At 41.1% G+C, this 24,718-nt stretch overlaps 1 protein-coding gene and 1 non-coding gene across 4 annotated transcripts in view; one reads left to right on the forward strand and one right to left on the reverse strand.

Moving 5' to 3' along the window:
• Positions 1 to 24,718, reverse strand: part of LOC129762280 (monocarboxylate transporter 12-like) — a 660,562-nt gene that overhangs the window by 377,445 nt on the left and 258,399 nt on the right. The window lies entirely within an intron of this gene.
• Positions 12,170 to 12,315, forward strand: LOC129763831 (U4 spliceosomal RNA). The gene has a single exon (XR_008741040.1). It is a non-coding gene; the product is annotated as a U4 spliceosomal RNA (small nuclear RNA).

The following is a 24,718-nucleotide window of genomic DNA, read 5'->3' on the forward strand; positions in this document are numbered from 1 at the left end:
AGTGCCCTATGATCGTCAAGATGGGAAATACCATGTCACTTGATGTAATGGAATTTTACACGGGTGCATTTGCTTACGTTGGGCTACCTGGATACCATTCTTATATAAAATGCTAAAACTCCGAGGACTGGAACTAAACGGACTTTCAAATACGTCAGTTTCGATCTCGGGCAGAAAGTTCAACGAAGAGATAAACTTCTTCATTATTTCAGCATGTAGAGATTTTTCAAGCCTCGGTCAATTATATATTCCGTTGCTCGCTCACACGATATCGCGTGTTCGACATAGTATTTACTTCAATAAATACAAGAAACAATAACCGGAACGAAAATCGAACTATTGCTCGATGATGATAAAATGCAATATGCGACAATCCTCAATTCGTTGCAGACAATTAAACCGCCTACTTGGTTGGTCAAAACGTATTGACGAAGCTCAGTAACATGCACAGTGTTGCATCGTACTCTGTCAGTCACCATTTGACCAAGATTTTTGTCAGTAGGAAGTGACTAACGTGGCTCGTCTGTTGTCAGTGACATTGATGAAAAAATGCAGCCCTGATGCCGTCAATAACGAGCAACTTATCGGCGATCAACGAAGGGGAATGAAAAGTCTCCGTGAACAAAGAAGAGAAGAAAACAAATAACGAAGGGGAATATTTGTCTAGAGCATAAATATTGGATCTCGCTGCGGCAAACTTTCAGTATCGTTCTAGATACGAAGCATTTAACATCGCTTGTTCTTCCTTGTTTTGCGTCATCGCATGTCTTCGTTTTGGATTGAGCTGTGGACGCGACCAAATTACTTATTTGCTTGTCTCTGACATTGCAATCATGACATCAAACTGGCGCAATTCCATTAAGGTTCTGAGCTACACGATTACATGCGGAATCATCAAACTAGGCTATCATCGGCCCACCAAGAAAATAATTGTTCAGGAATTTTGTATGTGATTTGGTTTCGCATGACAGCAACAAAACTATCTCCACCAAGGATGACTGCTAAGCTAATCGAGACTGGAAATATTAATAGAAAGGGCTTCTGTTGAGAAGAGCGCAAAGCGGTGGACTCGAACAAAATAACAGCGTTGTTCTACGCCAACAATGTGGTCGTGTCTTGGATACAACCTCCTATAATTTGTAATTTAAAAAAACAAAATTTAGTGCAATACAATAAATTAATAACTCTACTGTCAACAAATGGACCGTTTGAAGCTAGCGATTGACCAGAAACGCCCAGAATTGACCAACAGAAGAGGTGTTTTGTTCCATCAGGACAACACAAGGCCACACCATTTCGAGCAATACAGGCGGCGATGACCTCCTCAGTCGACTCAATTTTTTTGCCCGGCGAGTGACTTTTTCAAGTTTGGAAACAAAAAAGTCGCACGGGATCAAATCTGGAAAAAACGGGAGATGGGGCAGCAGTTCGTAGTGCAATTCGACCAATTTGGCCGTGGCGACGGCGGAATTTCCATTTTTTCCATTTTTATAAAATCCGCGCCCGCTTCCACACAAGGTCAAACCAAAACTACGAGTCCGATTCGGCTGAAATTTTGTCAGTAGCCGTCTACGAGAATGTACCACACGATAAGTAATCACCCTTGCGATACTGACACCATCGGGCGATGAGGCTAAGTACTTATTAGACCGCCCTCGTAGTCCGAACCACCATGCGATTACCCCCTTAATCTCGCACTGCAATAAAGAGTGTGTCACATCAAATTGCATCACGGAAAAAACGCTGTAGAAATTTAATTTTTAGGAATTATATCTTCAGCTTTCGCTTATAATCAGATAAGAGTGTATAGATCACGTTGGCCATGCTTCACTGTCAATTTTTCGTAAATTTGGAAAAATGTCGTCGAACGAAAAAGAGCGTCGTGAATTAATCCTGTGCACTCATTTCGAGAATCCGGAGTTGTCACATCGGGACATCGGTAAGATGCTGGGAATCGTCCAATCCACGGTCAGCAGAGTACTAAAACGATACTTCGAGAACCAAACCATCGACCGGAAGGTGAAGAACGGCAAAAATGGATGCTCCGTCAGTGAAAAAGATCACAAGCGCGTAGTTAAGCAGTTTAGACGTGATCCGAGAAGTTCGATCCGGGATGTCGCCAATAAGCTGAATTTGTCAAGTTCATTCGTCCAGCGGACCAAGCAGCGGGAGGGCCTGCGTACATACAAGGTTCAGAAGGCTCCTAACCGCGACGAAAGACAAAACATGGTGGGGAAGACGCGAGCCCGGAAGCTGTACACCGAAATGCTGACGAAGCCGCATTGCCTGGTAATGGACGACGAAACCTACGTCAAAGCGGACTTTCGTCAGCTGCCGGGCCTGTTGTTCTTCTCCGCAGAGGACAAATTCAGCGTTCCGGAGGAGATTCGCAAGCAGAAACTATCCAAGTTTGCCAAAAAGTACATGGTGTGGCAAGCGATCTGCTCTTGCGGAAAGCGGAACGCCCCCTTCGTGATGACCGGCACGGTAAACGGGCAGGTTTACCTTAAGGAGTGCCTACAGAAGCGCTTACTACCACTATTGAAGCAGCACGAGGGCCCGACCATTTTCTGGCCGGATCTCGCTTCGTGCCACTATTCAAAGGACGTGTTGGAGTGGTACGAAGCCAACGGGGTCACCTTCGTGCCAAAGGAAATGAACCCGCCCAACGCGCCGGAGCTTCGCCCAATAGAGAAATATTGGGCGATTATGAAGCAGGCCCTCCGGAAGAACCCAAAAGTTGTCAAATCGGAGGCGGACTTCAAGAGAAAATGGATTTCTGTTCAAAAAAAACTACAACCTGACGTTGTACAGAACCTTATGGACGGGGTAAAGAGGAAGGTGCGAGCATACGGGCTTGGGCTCGAAGTATGAATAAAAAGAAAATGCCAAAAGTTGTTTAATAGTTTTTATTTTACTGTCTAAAATTTTCAAAAGGATCGGTCTACTGGGCGAATTTCTACAGCGTTTTTTCCGTGATGCAATTTGATGTGACACACCCTTTATTTCCAGAGTGATAAGAAATTGCGATCAAGAGAAGATTGAAAAAATCTATTGCTATAGTTTTTCACCAATACGTAATAGAACCAGTATTGCCACATTTTAATCTGTTCCAGAACAGAAAAAATCTTTCTCATCTGTACTTTTTCTTCAAAAAATCTGTACCATTGGAATTATTCTTTGTAGAGAAAAATCATAAAACATGAAAAAAAATATTCATTTGTTTACTAAAAAAATATTTTTTACTAACTACAAATACTAGTACTTACGTATTGCCGCCACCGGCAATTTTTATTATGAACTTATTTTTCCGGAATGAAATAATTTATTCTGAGGTTAATACAGGGTTTTCCAACTTTAAATTCCGAAAGTAAATTGAAATAAAATACACTTAGAATTCGAATTTCGATGAAACTTTTATTTCAAATTAGAGTTTGGTTTATGCCATTATGTGTGAAATACAACATCATTCAAATGTCCACCTAGGGCTTCCTCGCACACCTTGATCCGGAACAGGTAATTTTCGATGACTTTTCGGCACATATGGGACGGTTTCTCGGTCATAACTTCACGAATGTTGTCTTTCAAATGTTCAAGAGTTTGCGGAGAGTTGGCATAGACACGGTCTTTCGCATAATCCCACAAAAAACAGGAAGTGGGTTATATCTATGGTATAACCGCAAGGGTGACGTAGGACTATCGTTGATTTAGAGATCATTTGTTTGAAGTTGAATCTAAATCCATTCTGAATGAATGAATAAATGAATATTTGGGGACTTCGAAAACGAGAGCGTTACGTTGGAGGCACAAGGTTTTATGCATCCAATATAGGATACGAAAAACCTTATTCTGAAGAATAATCTTCAGAAGCTTTCTTGCTAACTGCACTTGATTGACAAATCACAAAACCAAATGTATTACATGGATATTTTATGGATAGAAAACATTAAAATAAACTCTTTCACATGAATGTATTTTTAAATTCCCAGAGGAACTGGCAGATTATTTTCAGTATCGATTAGATATTTCCACATTTTCCTCGATAATGGAAGCCCACCAGTGGTTAATGCTAATTCGATAACCACCTGTTAATAGCACTTGATTGAAAAATATTTGGTCACAGTGTTACATGGATAGAAAACATTAAAATAAACTCTTCCACATGAATGTATTTTTAAAATCCCAGAGGAACTGGCAGATTATTTTCAGTAACGATAAGATATTTCCACATTTCCTCGATACTGGAAGCCACTGGTGGGCTAAATGCTAACTCGATAACCACCTGTCAATAGCACTTGATTGAAACATATTTGGACACAGTGTTACATGGATAGAAAACATTAAAGTAAACTCTTTCACATGAATGTATTTTTAAATTCTCAGAGGAACTGGCAGATTATTTTCCGGATCTTTCTCGATGCTGAATGGCATCCAAACGGAAAGAATTCCGTGCGTGTATGTGTGTGTAGCGGCTGCTTCGATGGTCACCTTCTCTTCTGCTGAAGGATCGGCTTCTCTGTACTCTCTCACAGTTTCAAACAAACTGCTTGCGTTTGTTTGCGGGCAGATCTCGATCCTTCGCCGTCCAGCACCATCAGCATCGATGTTGTCTTGTCGATGTCCTCACGAAAAATGAATGCGTCTCACCACCAGAATATCGCTTAAGTATGCTTTTTGTGCGTGATTGAATCGAGAGAAGGCGTGGTTTACGATAGCAATTTGGAAGGCAAACTAAAGGGGAATGAACTCTCTGAGCTCGGAACATTCGGCGACTGAGCAAGAATCGATTGCGTGCGCATACAATATTTGATACGGAAATATCCTACTGATGGGGAAGAATAATCTTCAGAAGCTTAACAAGATAGCTTCTGAAGATTATTGCGATTCTGAAGATTATGGCTATTTAGAGATTATGCGATTGATTGAAAAATCATAAAACCAAATGTATTTGGTCACAGTGTTACATGGATAGAAAACATTAAAGTAAACTCTTTCACATGAATGTATTTTTAAATTCCCAGAGGAACTGGCATTTCCACATTTCCCTCGATCCTGAAGCCCACCAATGGTTAATGCTAACTCGATAACCACCTGTTAATAGCACTTGATTGAAACATATTTGGTCACAGTGTTACATGGATAGAAAACATTAAAATAAGCTCTTTCACATGAATGTATTTTTAAATTCCCAGAGGAACTGGCAGATTATTTTCCGGATCTTTCTCGATGCTGAATGGCATCCAAACGGAAAGAATTTCGCGCGTGTATATGTGTGTGTAGCGGCTGCTTCGAGATCTTCCCGGGGAACTGTTTGTGGCATCACTCTCCTCCTGATGGATTCCCTTATGGCCTAAGGTGCACAAACAGGCTCTTGGTGACACCGTTCATCCGCGCTTTCATGATAAACGAAGAGCTTCACCACAACAGCGACAACATGCTCCAATCGCTGTTCAATTAGAACTGAGTGGATTTCCGAGCGGCGCTCGCTTATATACCGATTCGTGATTTCAATAGCCTGTTTTGAAAGCAATTTTAAGGCTATTGAAACAAGTTTTTGGATCAAAAAGTAACAAGTATAGAACGCGTAGACATTTTATCTTTCGAATGAAGTGTTTATCATACCATTTCGTTCAGTTGTTTAGGAGCTATTAACGCTCAAAATCTCGGTCTCCGGCGTAACGCTTTCGTTTTCGAAACTTTGATTTTACACCCCGGTATAGAAATGAGAGACGTAGTCCTACGTCAAAAAGTCTAGCGGGTTCAAATCGCACGATCTGGACGGCCAATTGGCATCACCAAAACGCGAAATTATGCGTCCCTCAAATTTCGTTCGCAATATGGCCATGTTCGGTCGTGTTGTGTGGCACGTGGCGCCGTCCTGCTGAAACCACATGTCATCCGTATCCATATCTTCATTTTGTGGCAAAAAAAAACGGTTAACATGCGGCCATAGCGCTCACCATTCACAGTTACCGTCTCGCCGTCCTCATTTTCAAAGAAATACGGCCCGATGACTCCACCAGACCATAATGCGCACCAAACAGTGACTTTTGGTGGATGCAATGGTTTCTCAACAATCACGGGTGGATTTTCTGAGCCCCATATACGGAAATTTTGGGTGTTCACATAGCCACCATTCAGCATTTTGCTGCTGTGGTTCGTTCACCCAATCGACGTATGCCCGACGCATTCTATGGTCACCACGCTCTAATTTTTGTACCAGTTGGACTTTATATGGATGTAGGCGCAAGTCCAAATGCAAAATTCGCCACAATGATGTGTTTGACAAGCCCAATTGCTGAGCACGCAGTGGAATCGAAACATTCGGGTCATCCTCCATACTGGCAGCAACAGCAGCAATATTTTCGGCCGAACGCACATTACGATGATGCACAGGTTTCACAATATCCCCTACGGATCCAGTTTGTTCGAATTTACGCACTACATTAGCGATTGTGTGCTCTGTAGGCCGTGCATGATGACCAAAATCCGTCCGTAATGCTCGAAAAACATTTGCCGGTTTTTCATCATTTTTATAGTATAATTTAACAAAATTAACACGTTGTGCGATGCTAAAGCGATCCATATTGTAAAATGGCAGACATTCAACTAACGATATGACGCTTTGGTTGACAGTATACATTCGGAAGCCCGAAATGGAAAACCCTGTATAAGGGGGGCGAGGTCACCATCTAACGAGGAGACGGCCCCAAGCCGCCGAGGTGACGCAATCCGAGTCGAATTCAATGTACATTATTATTTGCTAGCCTCGCATCTCTCGTGTGTTTGATGAAGCTTTTACATAGTCTTTCTAAATTTAGATTCCGTACTATCATTCAGTAAAATTTTCGAAAGAAATTTCACACGCGGAAAAAATATGTACCAATCTGTACTTTTTGACGAAAATCTGTAATCTGTACCGTACAGAATCTGTACCAGAAATAACGATAAAATCTGTACCTTTTCAGATAAATCTGTACGTGTGGAAACACTGAATAAGACCTTATGAAGCTACCTTTAGAATGGCAATAAATAAGAGTCAGACATTATGAAGCTACATTTAGAATAGTAATAAATTTTCCAACAAATCCACCCAAATCGGACAATCCGAAGCATATTAAAAATAGTTTTGAATTTCACCCATAATTAATGGATAACTTTTTCCCCAACCTAATATGTATAATTAATCCTTTTGCCACGTTATCTGAACAACTCTGATGGATGATGCTCACATGAGCCCTTTTAAGGATAAAGAGGTGGACGAAAATCATTGTCAACTCAGTATTAAATTTTGGTGTTGAGTGAATGTCTTTCTGCAAGTGCTTTATCCTTAATGTATTTTCTGGTACAGTTAGCAAAAATACACAAACATTCAGCTACAGACCAAATGCAAACATTGATAGGATAATAAGACGCGGTGTCGATTGGCCTATTTTGATCGGAGGGAGCGTCAAAATGGGTCCATTTGAAGAACCAATAACATTTGTACAAAAACAGTACGTTTTCCTTGTTCAGTTCTGGTGTACACGTGAGGGAGGCAACTTATAATTAAATTGTTTCTCCATAGACTGGGTCAAACGTTTGCAGTTTCAAACGCAAAATCATTCCCAAAAAAAACAAACCCATTTCCCCAGTACAAACGTTTGTTTACAGCTTATTTGAACTGCGTTTTATTTGAAATCTTCGGTGTCATGATTTCAATCAACAGCAGATGTTCTTCTGGTAACCGGCAGTGTGGGTGAACAACCGTTCTATTCCTGCGCTATCATCATCATCAGTCATATCATAGACGCATATTGGTCCTCCGGGTCGACCCGACGTGATTTTTCAAATGAATCTGCTAATCGTGCACGCATCTTTTCTATCGACGGAGTCTGCCCGATGACTGAGCAAAATATTCGCATTCTGTCTACCTTCGACTATAACGATTTGCAACATCCTCCGTCTTAGATCCACCTACGAGAACACAAGATTGTGTGACTACTCATTTTTTTGTGAATGGAGGCTTATATTAAAGTCCGGTGAACATTAGCGATCTTTGTCATCGCAATATTCATTATCGTTCATCTAATTAATTTCCACGTAAATATTTCCTCTGTGAAGCGTCTCCCCTCCCTGTTTTATTCGTCGATTTGATAACATCAGTATCTTATATCCAATCAAGATAATCTCTGACATCCATTTGTCGCCATCATCAACAAAGACCCGCATTCCGCTTACCAAATTGGCGTACATTCAAAATCTTCTTCGTTGCGAATATCTGCCATAACAATAAATTAAATTACACTTTGTGATCGAATCGCATGGTTAATCTGTCCGCCGTTTTAGAGCCCAGGCATTTTAACTCGGTAGCCCTCGAAGCGATGATGTGGGCATCACCGAGAGAGAGATGAGGATCGAAAAATACCAGAAATTCCACTTCTTGACAGTCCGTCCAGCCGCCACAACTCACCGGTGACTGAAAGGCCCTAAATGGGTCTTCATCGTTATCTCGGAACGCCGTCGCCACCGCCACCAAAGTGTGTAATGGGATCGCGGTAGTAAAACACTGCATTTTGAAACAGTGCAGTTTAATGCACTAATTGGCACTTGGGGTCGTAAAAGATTGCAGCAAACGGGGAATCTGCCGAAACCCGGCTAAGTGCAGGATGACTTTTCTGAAAGGTTTTATTGATGCCGATTTTTTTTTGCTTAAAAGGGGTTTCATCGTTCGTACTGTAAAGCCATTTCGGCTCATGTCCAACAACTTAGTTAATTTTACTGGTCATCGGATTTATGATTGCTGGTTGGTATGTTTCGACCGAGGCGGACATAACTTTCTCCGAGGATCAGAAGTGAAAAACGTATCCTTGTTTGAAACCATGGACAGAACATTCAATTTATGTACGACTAAATTTGCAGCTATTATAGTGCACATTGATGTTTTACGATTTGCTTTATTCCTTATGTCATATTTGATCTTTCATGTGTTTAAAATGCAAGTTATCGCTGTTCCGTTCACTTCATTATCGCAAATGGAAGGCTCCGTACTGAAGGGTTTTTCGGTAAAAATGATCCTCTCAATCATTGTTTATCTCTAAGAGTTGAATTTACAAATTGAAAATTTAAAGAAAACTTCACTGTTTAACTGATTGTTTCTTCTTTTGTTCAAAATACAATGAAATGACTGGATAATGTCGGGTACATAACTAAAGAGAGCTAGGACCACAACAAGGAATGTCTGTTTTTTTTAAATTTGTTCGAATTTTTCAAATGATAATGAGACTTGTGCGAGAAGTAATCTATTCGGAAAATGAATTAGTTGCCTGGAAGACTCAACTCTTTATGCAAATTTTGATGATTCTGAAAAGAACCTTCAGTATTGTCGTTGCAGGCGTTCCCAACCCAACCCAAGCGCAACAAAAATGGCAAAAACACTGAATGTGTTCCTAACAAAAAATAGTCATCGTATGAAAATCATGGGAAAACTCCAGAGGTTGGAAAATGAGTGCCACACAAATTGAGTGGAAGGCAAATAAAACATCGCAACACCGTTTGTGAAATGCTTTTTCAACGGCACCAAAGGAAGTCGGTTTTACATCGGATTGTCTGTGTGGACGAAAAATGGATTTATTTCGAGAACCCTAAGCACAAAAGTCATAGCTCTCATCACCTGACCAAGCCGGCCAAAAACCAAAAACTCTTAAGGACGTAATATAAATCTGTAAGTGCAAAACGTGATGGCCTCCGCTGTGTATACAGATCGTACTCGGTTTATTCAATCTCCTCTTCTAGGCTGAACATTTTGTACTTTACACTACTCATCAAATCCTGTGCAACACATGCGCCATCTTTCTTACACACTTTCACCTACTCTTTCTTGAAATTCTGGTCTTTTTTGAAGACATTTCTTGTTTTCCGGAGTTACCCTTTATAGTCGCCGAGATTTTTTTCTATTGGGCGAAGTTCTGGCGAAGTTTGGCAGATTTTCCTCCTTCGTACGGATACCGTCTGGTCGGAGTTAAAAATCTGGACACCATCTAAGATTACCAAACCAAACCATTATCATTCTTTCGAGATAAGAATGAATGAAAACACGTTGAATCTGATTCGCATTACAAGAGACCGAAACACTCAAATCTATTTATTGAACATATTTATTCTCGGATGGTCCATGCGGTGAAAACACTCCGTGATGATGAATTCTGTTCTGTACGAATAAAGAATATTTTTGGGTGCTTCCTGAAGTTCCGAGTCACCGAGTCGTCATTTCGTTATCCACTTAAGCACCTCGTGTTCCATATATTCTGGGTATGAAAAAATTATGTATGGATATCCCGGTGTTGCTGGTCCTCACATATACAGCAATTAAATTTCTTATAAAAAAGAGAACAAATGCTAGAATATTGAAAATAAATCAGGACGCCCCAAGAAAATCTCAAAATCAGGTATCCCTACTCCTTCGGTGCAAAAACAACATAAATACTTGGCATCGTACCTCTCCATCGCCGAGTCCGCGTGATGGCACGGTGCCAGATCCGGTCAAAACAGAGTGTCACCTTCGAGGGACTGGAGGAAGAGGAGCAGGCGCTTCTTATTTATATATTTGGCCGTTGATAATGCCGATCGTTCGCTGTTGATAATGCACCCACAGATCGCCCGCCACACCAAGTACTTCTTGGCGAATTTCTTCTTGGCTGTTTATCGGTTCGGTTAGGCACGTCTTTCAACTAGAAAACATGAAATCCGCTTCATTGTCTGCTGGACAAACCAGATGGAAAAATTGACCTTCTTGGCCACGTCCCGCATCGAAAGGTTCGGATTGCACTTAAAGTAAGCTCTCACCTTCCTTGCCTTGACGGAGTTGGGTGTCTTCACTTTTCTTCCGCTGCCAGCTCACCCCTGGGTCTTCTGGGTCTCCTTGAACAATTTTACCACACGGAACACGCTTAAATGGTCGATTCCCAACTGCTTCTCGATCCGCCTGTGTGACTGGCCTTTACTTCTATGACCGCGCCCATATTTTTTGACGTAGGACTACGTCTTTCATTTCTATACCGGGAAATGAATATGTAAAATTAAAGTTTCGAAAATGAAAGCGTTACGCCGGAGACCGAGATTTTGAGCGTTAATAGATCCTAAACAACTGAACGAAATGGTATGATAAACGCTTCATTCGAAAGATAAAATGTCTACGCGTTATATACTTATTACTTTTCGATCCTAAAACTTGTTTCAATAGCCTTAAAATTGCGTTCAAAACAGGCTATTGAAGTCACCAATCGGTATATAAGCGAGCGGCGCTCGGTAATCCACTCAGTTATAATTGAACAGCGATTGAGGTATCATCGCAGGAATGAATGGATGTTTCCCTAACACAGACTCTAAACCATGGAGCCAGGGGAAACTGGCATTGCAAAGTAGATGCCAGGGGAAACTGGCATTGCAAAGTAGATGCAAGCAGCGGATACTTTCGTACTCGTTTGCGCTTTTGCAAATCGAAATGTTTCCCTAATACAGACTTCAAAACCATGGAGCCTGGGGAAATCGGCATTGCAAAATAGATGCAAGCTGCTGGTACTTTTGTACTCGTTTGCGCTTTTGCAAATTTGAATGTTTCTCTAACACAGACTTAAAAACCATGGAGCCAAGGGAAATCGGCATTTTAAAATAGATACAAGCGGGTACTTTTGTACTCGTTTGCGTTTTTGCAAATCGGAATTTTTCCCTAACACAGACTTTAAAACCATGGAGCCGGGGGAAATTGGCATTGCAAATTAGATGCAAGCTGCGAGTACTTTTGTACTCGCTTGGGTTTTTGCAAGCGGGAATGTGTTTTCCCAACACAGATTCCGAAACCAATAAATTGGGAAAATCGGAATTACAGATCTCTGCAGTACTTTTTATACCCCCGTGCATTTTTACACTCCGGAATGCGTTTTGCTAACACGGTCTACAAAAGCGGGTACAAATGCAACGCTTTGGCTCGGTTATTCAAAACTGCATTCCCCTTCATGTAGCCAGCTCACTGAACTTCTAAGCATACCGTTTGATGATTAGGCAAAATGTTGATAACTATTTGCTGCAATAACCACTACCATAATTGACCTAAATTGGGATATGTTTACAATTGAATTCTTACGAATTGTTTCATTGTTTCATTCATTCACTAGTCAATAATTTAATCAACAGCTTTGCGCAGCGGCGATATCGTACCCAATGAGGAGCATTCGAAGTGCGATTATTGCTAATTGAAAAAACACAAATGATTACTAAGCCCACGGTAGTCCTACGTCAACCTTGCGGTTATATCATAGGTATAACCCATCCATAGTTTTTTGTCGAAACACTTCTTGATGGAAACCATTTCAATAACCACTTGACAGATTGTTACGAAATTTTGCACATGTAAATATTGCACTTTAAACTAGTTTTCATCAACTTTTACCCATGCAGTAAAAAGCTAAGCACAAAAGAAAATGTTGCATTTTTGACGTAGGACTACGTCTTTCATTTCTATACCGGGGTGTAAAACCAAAGTTTCGAAAACGAAAGCGTTACGCCGAAGACCGAGATTTTGAGCGTTAATAGCTCCTAAACAACTGAACGAAATGGTATGATAAACACTTCATTCGAAAGATAAAATGTCTACGCGTTCTATACTTGTTACTTTTTGATCCAAAAACTTGTTTCAATAGTCTTAAAATTGCTTTCAAAACAGGTTATTGAAATCACCAATCGGTATATAAGCGAGCGCCGCTCGGAAATCCACTCAGTTCTAATTGAACAGCGATTGGAGCATGTTGTCGCTGTTGTGGTGAAGCTCTTCGTTTATCATGAAAGCGCGGATGAACGGTGTCACCAAGAGCCTGTTTGTGCACCCTAGGCCAGGAGGGAATCCATCAGGAGGAGAGTGATGCCACAAACGGTTCCCCGGGAACACATTGCTACACACACACACACGCGCGCGCGGAATTCTTTACGTTTGGATGCCATTCAGCATCGAGAAAGTTCCGGAAAGATCTAATCATTGCTGGAAAATAATCTGCCAGTTCCTCTGGGAATTTAAAAATACATTCATGTGAAAGAGTTTATTTGAATGTTTTCTATCCATGTAACACTGTGACCAAATATGTTTCAATCAAGTGCTATTAACAGATGATTATCGAGTTAGCATAAACCACTGGTGGGCTTCCAGTATCGAGGAAAATGTGGAAATATCTAATCGTTACTGAAAATAATCTGCCAGTTCCTCTGGGAATTTAAAAATACATTCATGTGAAAGAGTTTACTTTAATGTTTTCTATCCATGTAACACTGTGACCAAATACATTTGGTTTTGTGATTTTTCAATCAATCGCAATTAACAGGATAGCCTCTGAAGATTATTCTTTCTCATCAATAGGATATTTCCGTATCCAATATTGTATGCGCCCGCAATCGATTATTGCTCAGTCGCTGAAAGTTCCGAGCTCAGAGAGTTCATTCCCCTCTAATTTGCCTTCCAAATTGCCATCGTAAACCACGCCTTCTCTCGATTCAATCACACACAAAAAGCATACTTAAGCGATATTCTGGTGGTGAGATGCATTCATTTTTCGTGAGGACATCGACAAAACAACATCGTTGCTGAGGGTGCTGGACGGCGAAGGATCGAGATCTGCCCTGAAACGCAAGCAGTTTGTTTGAAACTGTGAGGAAGCACAGAGAAGCCGTCCTTCAGGAGAAGAGAAGGTGACCATTGAAGCAGCCGCTACACACACACATACACGCACGGAATTCTTTCCGTTTGGATGCAATTCAGCATCGAGAAAGATCCGGAAAATAATCTGCCAGTTCCTCTGGGAATTTAAAAATACATTCATGTGAAAGAGTTTATTTGAATGTTTTCTATCCATAAAATATCCATATAATACATTTGGGTTTGTGATTTGTTAATCAAGTACAATTAGCAGGAAAGCTTCTGACGATTATTCTTCAGAACAAGGTTTTTCGTATCCTATATTGGATGCATAAAACCCTGTGCCTCCAACGTAACGCTCTCGTTTTCGAAGTCCCCCAAATATTCATTTATTCATTCATTCAGAATGGATTTAGATTCAACTTCAAACAAATGATCTCTAAATCAACGATAGTCCTACGTCACCCTTGCGGTCATACCATAGATATAACCCACTTCCTGTTTTTCGAGTACAATCTTTATCACAATGTCATCTTTTTGCTCCAATGGAACATGCACTTGAAGAGCAGCAGTTCAATATCTTCTTCTTGGATGGCACTAGCATTCCCAGTAGAACTTTTACCGTCTCATCGTAGGTATTATTCGGCGTCACTTATATTAGTAATACCAAGTTAATATTTTTAGTGTCAAATAACACGCCCTGAATGTATTTTGAGTAGCTAACTCTAGAATATGTGTGGCCACAGTGCAGGTCGGGAGAAGTCCCTTTGAAAAAATTCCCCTGACCAGACCGGGAATCGATCCCGAACCCCCGACATCATAATGTGGGGAATTTGCCTGAAAAAATGGAAGAAACGTTTAGAATCAAACCGGGATTACATCAAATAAAAATATTTTGAGGCTCTCCTGAAAATTATGGTTTTTTCATAGCAAAAATAGAAAAATTTAAACTCTCACATCTGATATTTTAATGGTTTTAAAAATCAGTTTAACCCCTTGCAGTTGTATTAAATGTTGTGATGGGTGTTGTTTTGGTCGGAGCTAATTTCCCTTGAAAGAGATCCTCTTATCTTTTCACACTAATAATAATTTGTTCATTAATGTAATTTGTTACTCATGGAAGCTCCGTATTAATTCGTGAACATCAAAATTCGTGTTACATGGTTGAATAAAGAATTTATTATGATCCCTTGTTGTGGTGGCTGAGAACAGACAAACAACCGCAAAGAGTCAAAGGAAGTGCTCAACATGTTTTGAATTTTTGACATAGGACTATATCTTTGATTTCTATATAAGGCGGTCACTTTACGAAAAATGTAACGATTCATTAAGGGTTTTCAACCGCATATTACTCAAAATCGTTATTGCGACATATGCTGTGTTATATACCATTAGATAGGAAATTCATACAGATTTATTTTATTTGAAACACGAGCAGAAAATAGAGTTGGATGGTTAAAATAGGTATGTTTTTTCGATTGCACTAACCACTCGCTTTCCTCCCAGACGCAACGAACAATCTTTTTGTGTACATTCGGGTGTTGTTAGTTCACAATGTTAATCGATGCGTATTATTAATTACTCTCCATTTGCCGGTAGGGGAAGACGGGGTAAGACGTCCACCAGAAGCATAAAGTACAATTAAACACTATGCATACAAAATTGAAGCATTTCATTATGTCAGCATCGATCCTTAGGATGTTATTGTGAAAATTGTGCTACATATCAAGGTCGTTGTATTTTAGATCAAGCATGACAAGAGTGGGAGGTGTTATTTTTCATGAATTACCTATAACGTGCTTAATATGCAACCCTCGCGAAATTATCATAATTAAAAATTATTATATTTGGTATCTAAAAAAAACATCAAATTTATTATGAATGTGCCTTGTGTTATTGAACCAACAATTCAAGTGGTATGATGTTCTCGTTCAATTTGTCAGGTGCGTTTATGACAAGTCACATATCTTACAATAACGGCAATAATGAAAAAATCTGTATATCTGTATTTTTAACAAAAAAAATCTATATCAAAAAACTAACGGAAAACATTAAAAGGAAGAACGAACGTGTCAGACGTGGTTTGCACGGTTCAAAAGTGGTAATTTTGACTTGGAAGACGAAGAACGTTCCGGACCGTTTCCGGAAGTTTGAAGATGAAGAATTGGAGACTGTACTCGATCAAGATCCGTCACAAACTCAACAAGAACTTGCAGATACACTTGGAGTAGCTCAGCAAACCATATCCGATCGTTTAAAAGCAATGGGAAGGATCCGAAAGATGGGACATTGGGTGCCGTATGAATTGAAACCACGAGACGTCAAACGCCGTTTTTTCATGTGCGAATAACTGCCCCAACGGCATAAAAGAAAGGGTTTTTTGCATCGAATCGTTACTGGCGATAAAAAGTTGGTTCATTACGACAATCCTAAGCTTCGGGCAACGTATGGATACCCCGGCCATGCATCAACATTGACGGCCGCGCGGAATATTCACGGCCAGAAGGTTATGTTGTCTATTTGGTGGGACCAGCTGGGTATGATGTACTATGAGCTGCTAAAACCGAATTAAAACATTACGGGGGACCTCTACCGACGACAATTGATGCGTTTGAGCCGTGCACTGAAGGAAAAACAGCCACAATACGAGCAAAAACACGATAAAGTTATTTGGCAGCACGACAATGCGCGGCCGCATGTCGTGAAACCATTGCTCCGTCCGATTACTACCTTTTTCAAACGATGCAACATGGCCTGGTTGACCAGCACTTCTCCAATTTTAATGAAGTCAAAAATTGGATTGATTCGTGGTTAGCCGACAAACCGGCCGGTTATTTCCGCAAAGGAATCCGTGAATTGCCAGAAAGATGGGAAGAAGTTATGACTAGCAATGGGCAATACTTTGAATATAAAATTTGTAATCATTCAACCGAAGAAACTTACCGGTACTCCTATTTTAATTTTATTATTAATTTTAAATTATATAAATTAATTTTAAGTTTATTTTTCTTATTTATGGGTTGTCATAGTTGTATCAATACATCAAAATAAATCATAAAAACTGTCTAAATTGTATGATGTTTATACATGGTTTTGTTGAACTTTGCTTTCAAATTTTCCGTCTATTTCATCCTTGACGTTCCTCCTTGAGCCAATACATAGTTCTTCGCTTTCAAAATAGAGTCCACACCGATTTCTGGACTTTGTTTTGTTGGCATTGCGAAGCGAAAATATTCGCTCAACACACGCTGATAAATGTGGAATCATCAAAAAGTGATAAGTGTGGAATCATCAAAAAGTGTCAAACGACCTTAACAATGGATACAAAAATTTCCGATCACGCCTTTTAACATCCAGCAGCTGGGACCAAGTAATATCCGAGTCACTAAATTTTTGCCCCGTGAGATTCGTCTTGAGTAGCTTGTATTCATTATCCAAACCTTGTCTATCACTTGCCTCAACGTATTGAGGAAATTATTGCATCAAATCATTAAGGTTTGATAGCCTCACGAAAGTTTGAGGGTGCATCATGGCCGAAGTTTTGATAACCGGAACGCTGAAATCAAATCGCTTGGAAATCTGCTCACGAGCTCAATATAGAAGTCCCGACTACACCAAAGTTTTTTGACGTAGGACTACGTCTAACCGGAAGATATAGGGGGTGGAATGGAAATCTAGGCACTGAACAAGTAGGAAAAAAAGCAAGATTTGGAACGCTTATAACTCGAGCATTTCTCAATAGATCGCAAAGGTTTTTGCATCAATTGATAAGAAATATATCTACGCATCTATCATAACGAATAACATTTCATTTTTCTTGAGATAAATAATTGAATAATTGTGAAATATCAAGCATTGTCCAAATACACTATGTGCCCATTTTTGATTGGTCCATTTTGTGCTCCTCAAATCGTACCGACCAAAACGGGCAACCAGAGCAGCAGCGAAATAGAATGAAGCAGGATTGGAAAGGAAAAAGAAAAAAATGAACGAAACATTGGTCGCAGTCTCACACATGCGTAATTCTCGAGCCAGCCAGTCAGCTTAAAAATCCCCGCTCCGCTGCCGTAACGATCATTCTTTGTGTGGACACCGACTGGACAACATCGTTGCTGGACGAGCTGGACGGCGAGGGATCGAGTGCCTTTCTCAAGGCAAGAGGGCGGAGGTGGTAGCGCTGGAGTAGAATAGAGTAGAGTTTTCAAAGGGTTTTTCTCAAGGCTAGAGACGAATGAACTGCAAAAGTTTAAAGTCTCTACGTTGTGTCCTTGCCACTCACGTTACGTTGTGTCCTTGCCACTCACCCGCGATCCGCTCGTCACTCTCGGCGAATCACGTTCAATCGCCGAGCGTCGCTTCTTGAACCTTGAAAAACGACTTGAGCGAGATCCAACCACCAAAGCTGCCTACTGCCGCTTCATGGAGGAATACGAACGCCTAAACCACATGAAGAAGCTCGTGGATCCAGTAGACGAAACCAAGCCACACTGTTTTCTCCCACACCACCCGGTGTTCAAGGAATCCAGCACCACTACAAAGGTTCGAGTTGTGTTCGATGCATCCTGCAAGACGTCTTCTGGATTCTCTGTGAATGACCTGCAACTAGTTGGACCCGTCGTTCAAGATGATCTGCTATCGATCCACATCCGATTCCGCATCCACCAAATTGCATTCGTCGCCGACGTCGAAAAAATGTATCGACAGATCCTATTGCGTCAGCCGTTTCGTCGATATCAGCTCATCCTCTGGCGTCCTAGTCCAAACCAGCCAATTGCTACGTACGAACTGAACACTGTAACGTACGGTTTCGCGTCATCACCATTCTTAGCTACACGCACCCTTCAGAAAATCGCGCAGGACGCAAGTGATATCTATCCAGCCGCAGCCGCGGTAGCCCAGAAGGATTTCTACGTGGATGATTTCCTGTCTGGTGCCGACACCGTTGAATCCGCTATCCAAATACGCCAAGAAATGATTGCCATGCTTTCAGCAGCAGGTTTCCCGTTGAAGAAGTGGACTTCAAACTCACCAGAAGTCCTAGTGGATATTCCCGAAGAAGACCTAGCCTTTGCACCGTACCATGATCTCCAGGACGATCAATCCGTTTCCACACTCGGACTCATCTGGGAACCGAGAATCGACATGATGAGTTTCAAGGTTCAACTTCCACTGCCAGCATCTGTTTTAACTAAGCGGAAGATTATGTCGTACGTGGCGCAGATTTTTGACCCACTTGGCCTGGTGGGACCAATCATAGTCATCGCCAAACTCTTCATGCAGCGTCTATGGGCATTGAAAACCGAAGCTGGAGATTCATATGAGTGGGATCGTCCTCTTCCTCCACGTTTGCAATCCAAGTGGAAGGAGTTCCACGAAACGTTAGATACTATCGCATCTCTTCGAATTCCACGCTGTGTAACCGTAGCAAACGCAACCTCATTCCAACTCCATTTCTTTTCCGATGCCTCACAGAAGGCTTACGGAGCATGTTGTTATGTCCGCTCAGAATCCGCTGGGGTTGTTCGTGTTCAATTGCTGACTTCCAATTCCAAAGTTGCACCGCTGGCCAAACAACAAACCATCGCACGTCTGGAGTTATGTGGGGCTGTACTCGCATCCAATCTCTATAAAAAGGTGGCCCATTCCATTCCGAAACCTGCTGAATTCTTCTGTTGGACAGATTCGTCAACTGTATTACATTGGTTGGAGTCTTCGCCGTCCCGATGGAAAACTTTCGTAGCTAATCGGGTAGCTATGATTCAAGAACCTACAGAATCCTGCCACTGGAACCATGTTTCCGGAACATCCAATCCAGCTGATCCCCTCTCTCGTGGCGTCAATCCAATCGATCTCAAACAACTTCCCATTTGGTGGAACGGTCCGAACTGGTTATCCCTGCCACCATCCGATTGGCCTGTTAACGAAATGCCATCCCTTGACCCACATTGGATGTCGGATGCCAAAACCAACGTAACCATGATAGCCACACTCAAGTCCAACTTTTCCGATAAATTATTCAGCCGATACTCCTGCTTCAGCAAACTTCGTCGATCTATTGCATACTGGATGCGATATTTCCGTGCCCTGAAAGCCGCCGTCAAGAAGACCACCATCGAACCTTTTGAGACCTTAACAACTGACGACCTCCGTGATGCAGACATCGCCCTCTCTCGGCTAGCCCAGCGCGAATCATTTCCAGAAGAAATGTCCAATCTTATATCCGGGGAACGTATTCCTACATCGTCAGCATTGAAGTGTTTGCAACCGAAAGTCAGCAAGGAAGGTGTCATCCGAGTTGGTGGAAGACTCGGCAACGCCCCCGTGTCCGAAGATGTAAAGTTCCCAATTGTTCTCTCGTCGAAGCACCGGTTATCCGTCCTGCTAGCCAAGTACTACCACCATATGCTGCTCCATGCCGGTCCCCAGTTGATGCTTTCTTCGATTCGCCAGAAATTCTGGATCATCGGTGGCCGTAACTTAGTTCGCCGCACGTACCACCAATGTCACACGTGCTTCCGCAACAAACCCACCCTGGTGCAGCAGAGTATCGCCGACCTGCCTACAACAAGAGTGACTCCGACCAGACCATTCGCCGTATGCGGTATTGATTACTGCGGTCCCGTATATATCAAATCTCCGGTGCGTAACCGGACTCCTACTAAAGCGTACATCGCAATATTTGTATGCTTCGCTACACGTGCCGTCCATATCGAGCTTGTATCTGATATGTCAACACCGGCTTTTATGGCCGCTCTCCGCCGTTTCGTCGCCCGCCGTGGAAAGATGAAGGAAATCCACAGCGACAACGGCACCGCCTTCAAGGGCGCAGCAAACGAACTGCACAGACTCTACGCCATGTTAAAATCCAACCAAACCGAACGAAAGCAGATCCTCGACTGGTGTGCAGAGAACGAGATTATCTGGCGTTTCATCCCTCCGCGAGCACCACACTTTGGAGGGCTGTGGGAAGCAGCCGTTAAATCAGCTAAGCATCACCTGTTACGTGAAATCGGCAATGTAAACGTTGGCTACGAGGACATGTGCACTTTATTGGCCCAAATTGAAATGTGCCTGAATTCGAGGCCCCTGGTTCCAATTCCAACCGATCCTTCAGACCTGGAAGTCTTAACTCCAGGACATTTCCTGATTGGAGCCAGTTTCCAAGCCGTTCCGGAAAACAACTTGTGCGACATTCCGGATAATCGTCTGACGCACTTTGAGCTCGCTCAGAAGCGATTCCAACGAATCTGGTCCAGATGGGCACCAGAATACCTCCAGCAACGCCAGTCACGCGTTACAAGGTCCAAGCCACCAGTAACCATCAAACCAGGTGCCATCGTGGTAATCAAAGACGACAATCTACCACCAATACAATGGCCGCTCGGAAGGATCACTAAGGTTCATCCGGGCAAAGACGGAGTGGTACGTGTCGTCACCCTGAAGACTGCATCATCCGAAGCAATCGTCAGACCTGTGGCGAAGATTGCGCTATTACCAACAGCAGAAAATCATCATCCGGATCCTGAAAAATGAGACCTGGTAGAGCACGCCAAAATTTGCTCGATGCCTTCGTGGGAACCAAGCAGATGACGATACCCTGGGCTACTTATAACAATCTACATCGAGTTCAATGCCCGGCGAACCATAACAAACCGATCGTTGCCGGCAAATCACGTGCTTCTGTTGCGTCTTCACAACAACTGAGACTAGTCTCGAATCTTTAGATATTTAGTTTAAAAACAACGACAACATTGTTAAGTAATAGAATTGAACTAGCTAAACCAGTTCAAGGTGGCCGGAATGTTGAAGTATGTCATAATTTTTTCCATTTTTTTAAATATTGTAACTGCAAGGAGGCTATGAGAAATATATATTCGCTTGGAAACCGACAGAAGTCAGACGTCTTTTCTTTTCCCGTGAAGAAGCCAGAAGAAAATCGAAAATTTGGAAATTCTTCGTTTTGTGACGACATCTCTCAAGTTTATGGAAAACCATCCAATACGCAGCCATCAAATCCATTCTCGACGGTGTGATTCACCACAACAAGAATTCTTTTGGGCCGTCGCATACTGACGGTGGAAAACCCTATCGATCAAGAACGGGTAAGCCCCATCAAATATCATTGGGGCGAAATTCCGCCTGTTGATAACGATTAAATAAATAAAAATAAAAATAAAAATCTGATTAATGTGGTATATAGCTTACAAAATGCTTAACTTTATGCAATCATTAACTCGACATTTTCAATTTTGCTACTTGGTCCCTTCCGACTTAACACCGACCAAATCAAAAAACAATTGACAAGCATTATAAGTTACGGTTATGATTTATCTTTTGTTAATGAGAAATTATAGTTTTTTTTTCTAATATCCGGTATCCGGCTGGAAACCAAATATTGACCGGATAGGCAGGATACCGAATATCCGTTTCTTCTCTAGATTAGACTGTTGTTATGTGCTTCCCGGTTGTAAAATGTCACAAAGTCACAAAGAAATTGTGATGCAGTTTCCGCTTCCCTCCAGGAACTGAACAAAGGGTAGTAACATATTCACCTAAGATTTAATTTTCAACAGACTGGACCAAACAAATATGCCTCGGTCTAACACACAAAGTGCTATTTCACTACACTATTGGGCGTTCAAAAGCGCCCTATAATATACAATTGCACAGCGTGAAAACGTGAGTTACAACCATAATAGCATAGCAACCAGTACATAACAACGTACAACCATAATTGAAACATATAGGAACTCTGCTATTCAGCTTTGCAGGGATTTCGTACAACCAGAAAAGGAACAAGGCAGCTTTCGATATTGCGATAATTGGCAAGTAGATGTTAAATTGTACCAATCATGGTAATACAAAAATACTTATTTAATTCGATAAAATCGTATAAATTGGTTGAATCACAACATCAAGAAGGTTGTAATGTATGCGTCTACACTGTGTTTGCGTCAAAATAACCACTTCACAGCATAAAAATCTCTATATTTTGACCGCATATTCCTTAGCAAAATGCTAAGAACCAAGCATCAATGGGACACAATATGTTCAAACTAAATTTTTCAACGTAAGAACAATGTTTCGCAAGGAATCAAGTACCAGAATCGACAAAGAAGAGATTTCTGATGTTTAAAAATCGTATTAGAGCCTTTAAAAATAAGATATACTTTCTAAACTAACAAAAAACTCACTCGTATTACCATAATTGGTACTATTGCGATGATAGGTACTTCTACCCTAACTTGTTTTTTTAAGCGGATTTTCCGATTTACGCGGATTTTCCAATTAACGCGGTTTTTTTTACGCGGATTTTCGAATTAACGCGGTTTTTTACGCGTATTTTCCAATTAACGCAGTTTTTTTACGCTGTTTTTTACGAGGTACGTATCTCCCGCGTAAAAAAAACCAGGGTGTACTCAATTTGAAGATCAACTTCCTAGCTGCTTCCAATCATTTTCAGCTTCTTTAAATTATTTCACATCAAGGTCAGCATCAGCGAATGATTGCTCTCCAAACATAAGTTACCAACATGATCAACAATAACGTTCTTGTCACATTATAATGTTCGCAAGATTGAGAACTTCCTGATTGAAAAGTTCGATTGACGTTATTGATGAGCGGTAGAACATAATCTAGGTACAGCATAATCGGTTCAGTCAAAGGATCGTTTAAATGAGTCAATATACAATTGGCGAATTGAGTATGGTCATACTCAACTTGAAATGAAGAGAATAGTTTAAGCTCTTCAAATCGCTCAAAATTTCATTTAACAACAGCCTCCAACAAAAGCTATATCATTGCTGATGGATGAAGAATCTTCAACGGCTTAAGATCAATGATTTTCTTTATGGTCTTAAATTCAGTAGAACGTTCTGGGCTGTTTGAGAAATAACTGTAGATATCACGCATAAGTTGCGTTGCGGCGTGAAGGGTAACGGTATCAACACGGTCAACCTCAATAGAAGTATAATAACATTTTTTGCAGACAAAGATTATCCCGACCACTTTAGCCAGAGTTTTATGACTTCTTAGGTCGGCAGATTCATCCCCTATTGTTTCTCATGCCTTCTACTAGTTCACTATATTGGTTTATGGCTATGACAAATTCAACTACAGAAACTGTTTTCGTTCTGCCAAATTGTATTTTAAAAAATCTGTAAATCCTGTATATTTGCTAAAAATCTGTAACTCTGTATACACAGATTCTGTAATCTGAAATTTGGCAAAAAAGTCTGTAAAATACTGAATATTCTGTATATGTGGCAACCCTGGGTTTAAGATATCATGATGAAAACATGAAAAAATGCAATTAAAGAATTTAACTGGCTGCTGATTTAGAGGCTCGAAAGGGTATACTCACGCATATCATATTATGATGGCTTGAGTAGTCGAGATCTTAATATATGTAGACCTTCCTTAGAAGCCCGCTTCACTTCCTTGAATGCACCCGCTCATTCTTCTTTCCCTTTCTTATACATAAGCAGAACTTAGCACCCAATGAGATCAGTTCACTACGGCAGCTACACAAACTTCCCAAGTGATCCCTAATGACCATAGGATACTTAATATACATCATCTGGCTATAAAGCTATTGCAACCCCTTACAAACAATGTTCCGGACAACGTGGCAACAGGAAACGGTTTTTTCAGGGCTTCCATTTGATGTATCAAAAGAGAAAAAAATACAGATTTTTAACCATGAAAAAACTTAACTCAAATGCAATTATTACACATAATCACAGTCCTATGTCAAAATCTCGTCCGTGCCCCTAGGCTCAGACCCATCAACATTTTAATTCAAAAATTTAATCAAAACATTCTCATGTTCGACTGTTCTTCAATGTCAGAAATTGAATTTTATCTGGGGAAAATCTATACCAGAATCACAACCATTAGTATTTTCAATTGCAATCAAGGGATATGAGATAGGCAATACCATCGTAGAAATTACTAGTCGAATAAGGTGATACTGGGTGGGATCGAACGAAAAAATATGTTACCACATGGCCTAAAAGGTCCCTTACAGATCCATCATGATGACATTACTTCCTCAGA

This window comes from Toxorhynchites rutilus, chromosome 1 (assembly GCF_029784135.1).
Source record: "Toxorhynchites rutilus septentrionalis strain SRP chromosome 1, ASM2978413v1, whole genome shotgun sequence".
NCBI lineage: Eukaryota > Metazoa > Arthropoda > Insecta > Diptera > Culicidae > Toxorhynchites > Toxorhynchites rutilus.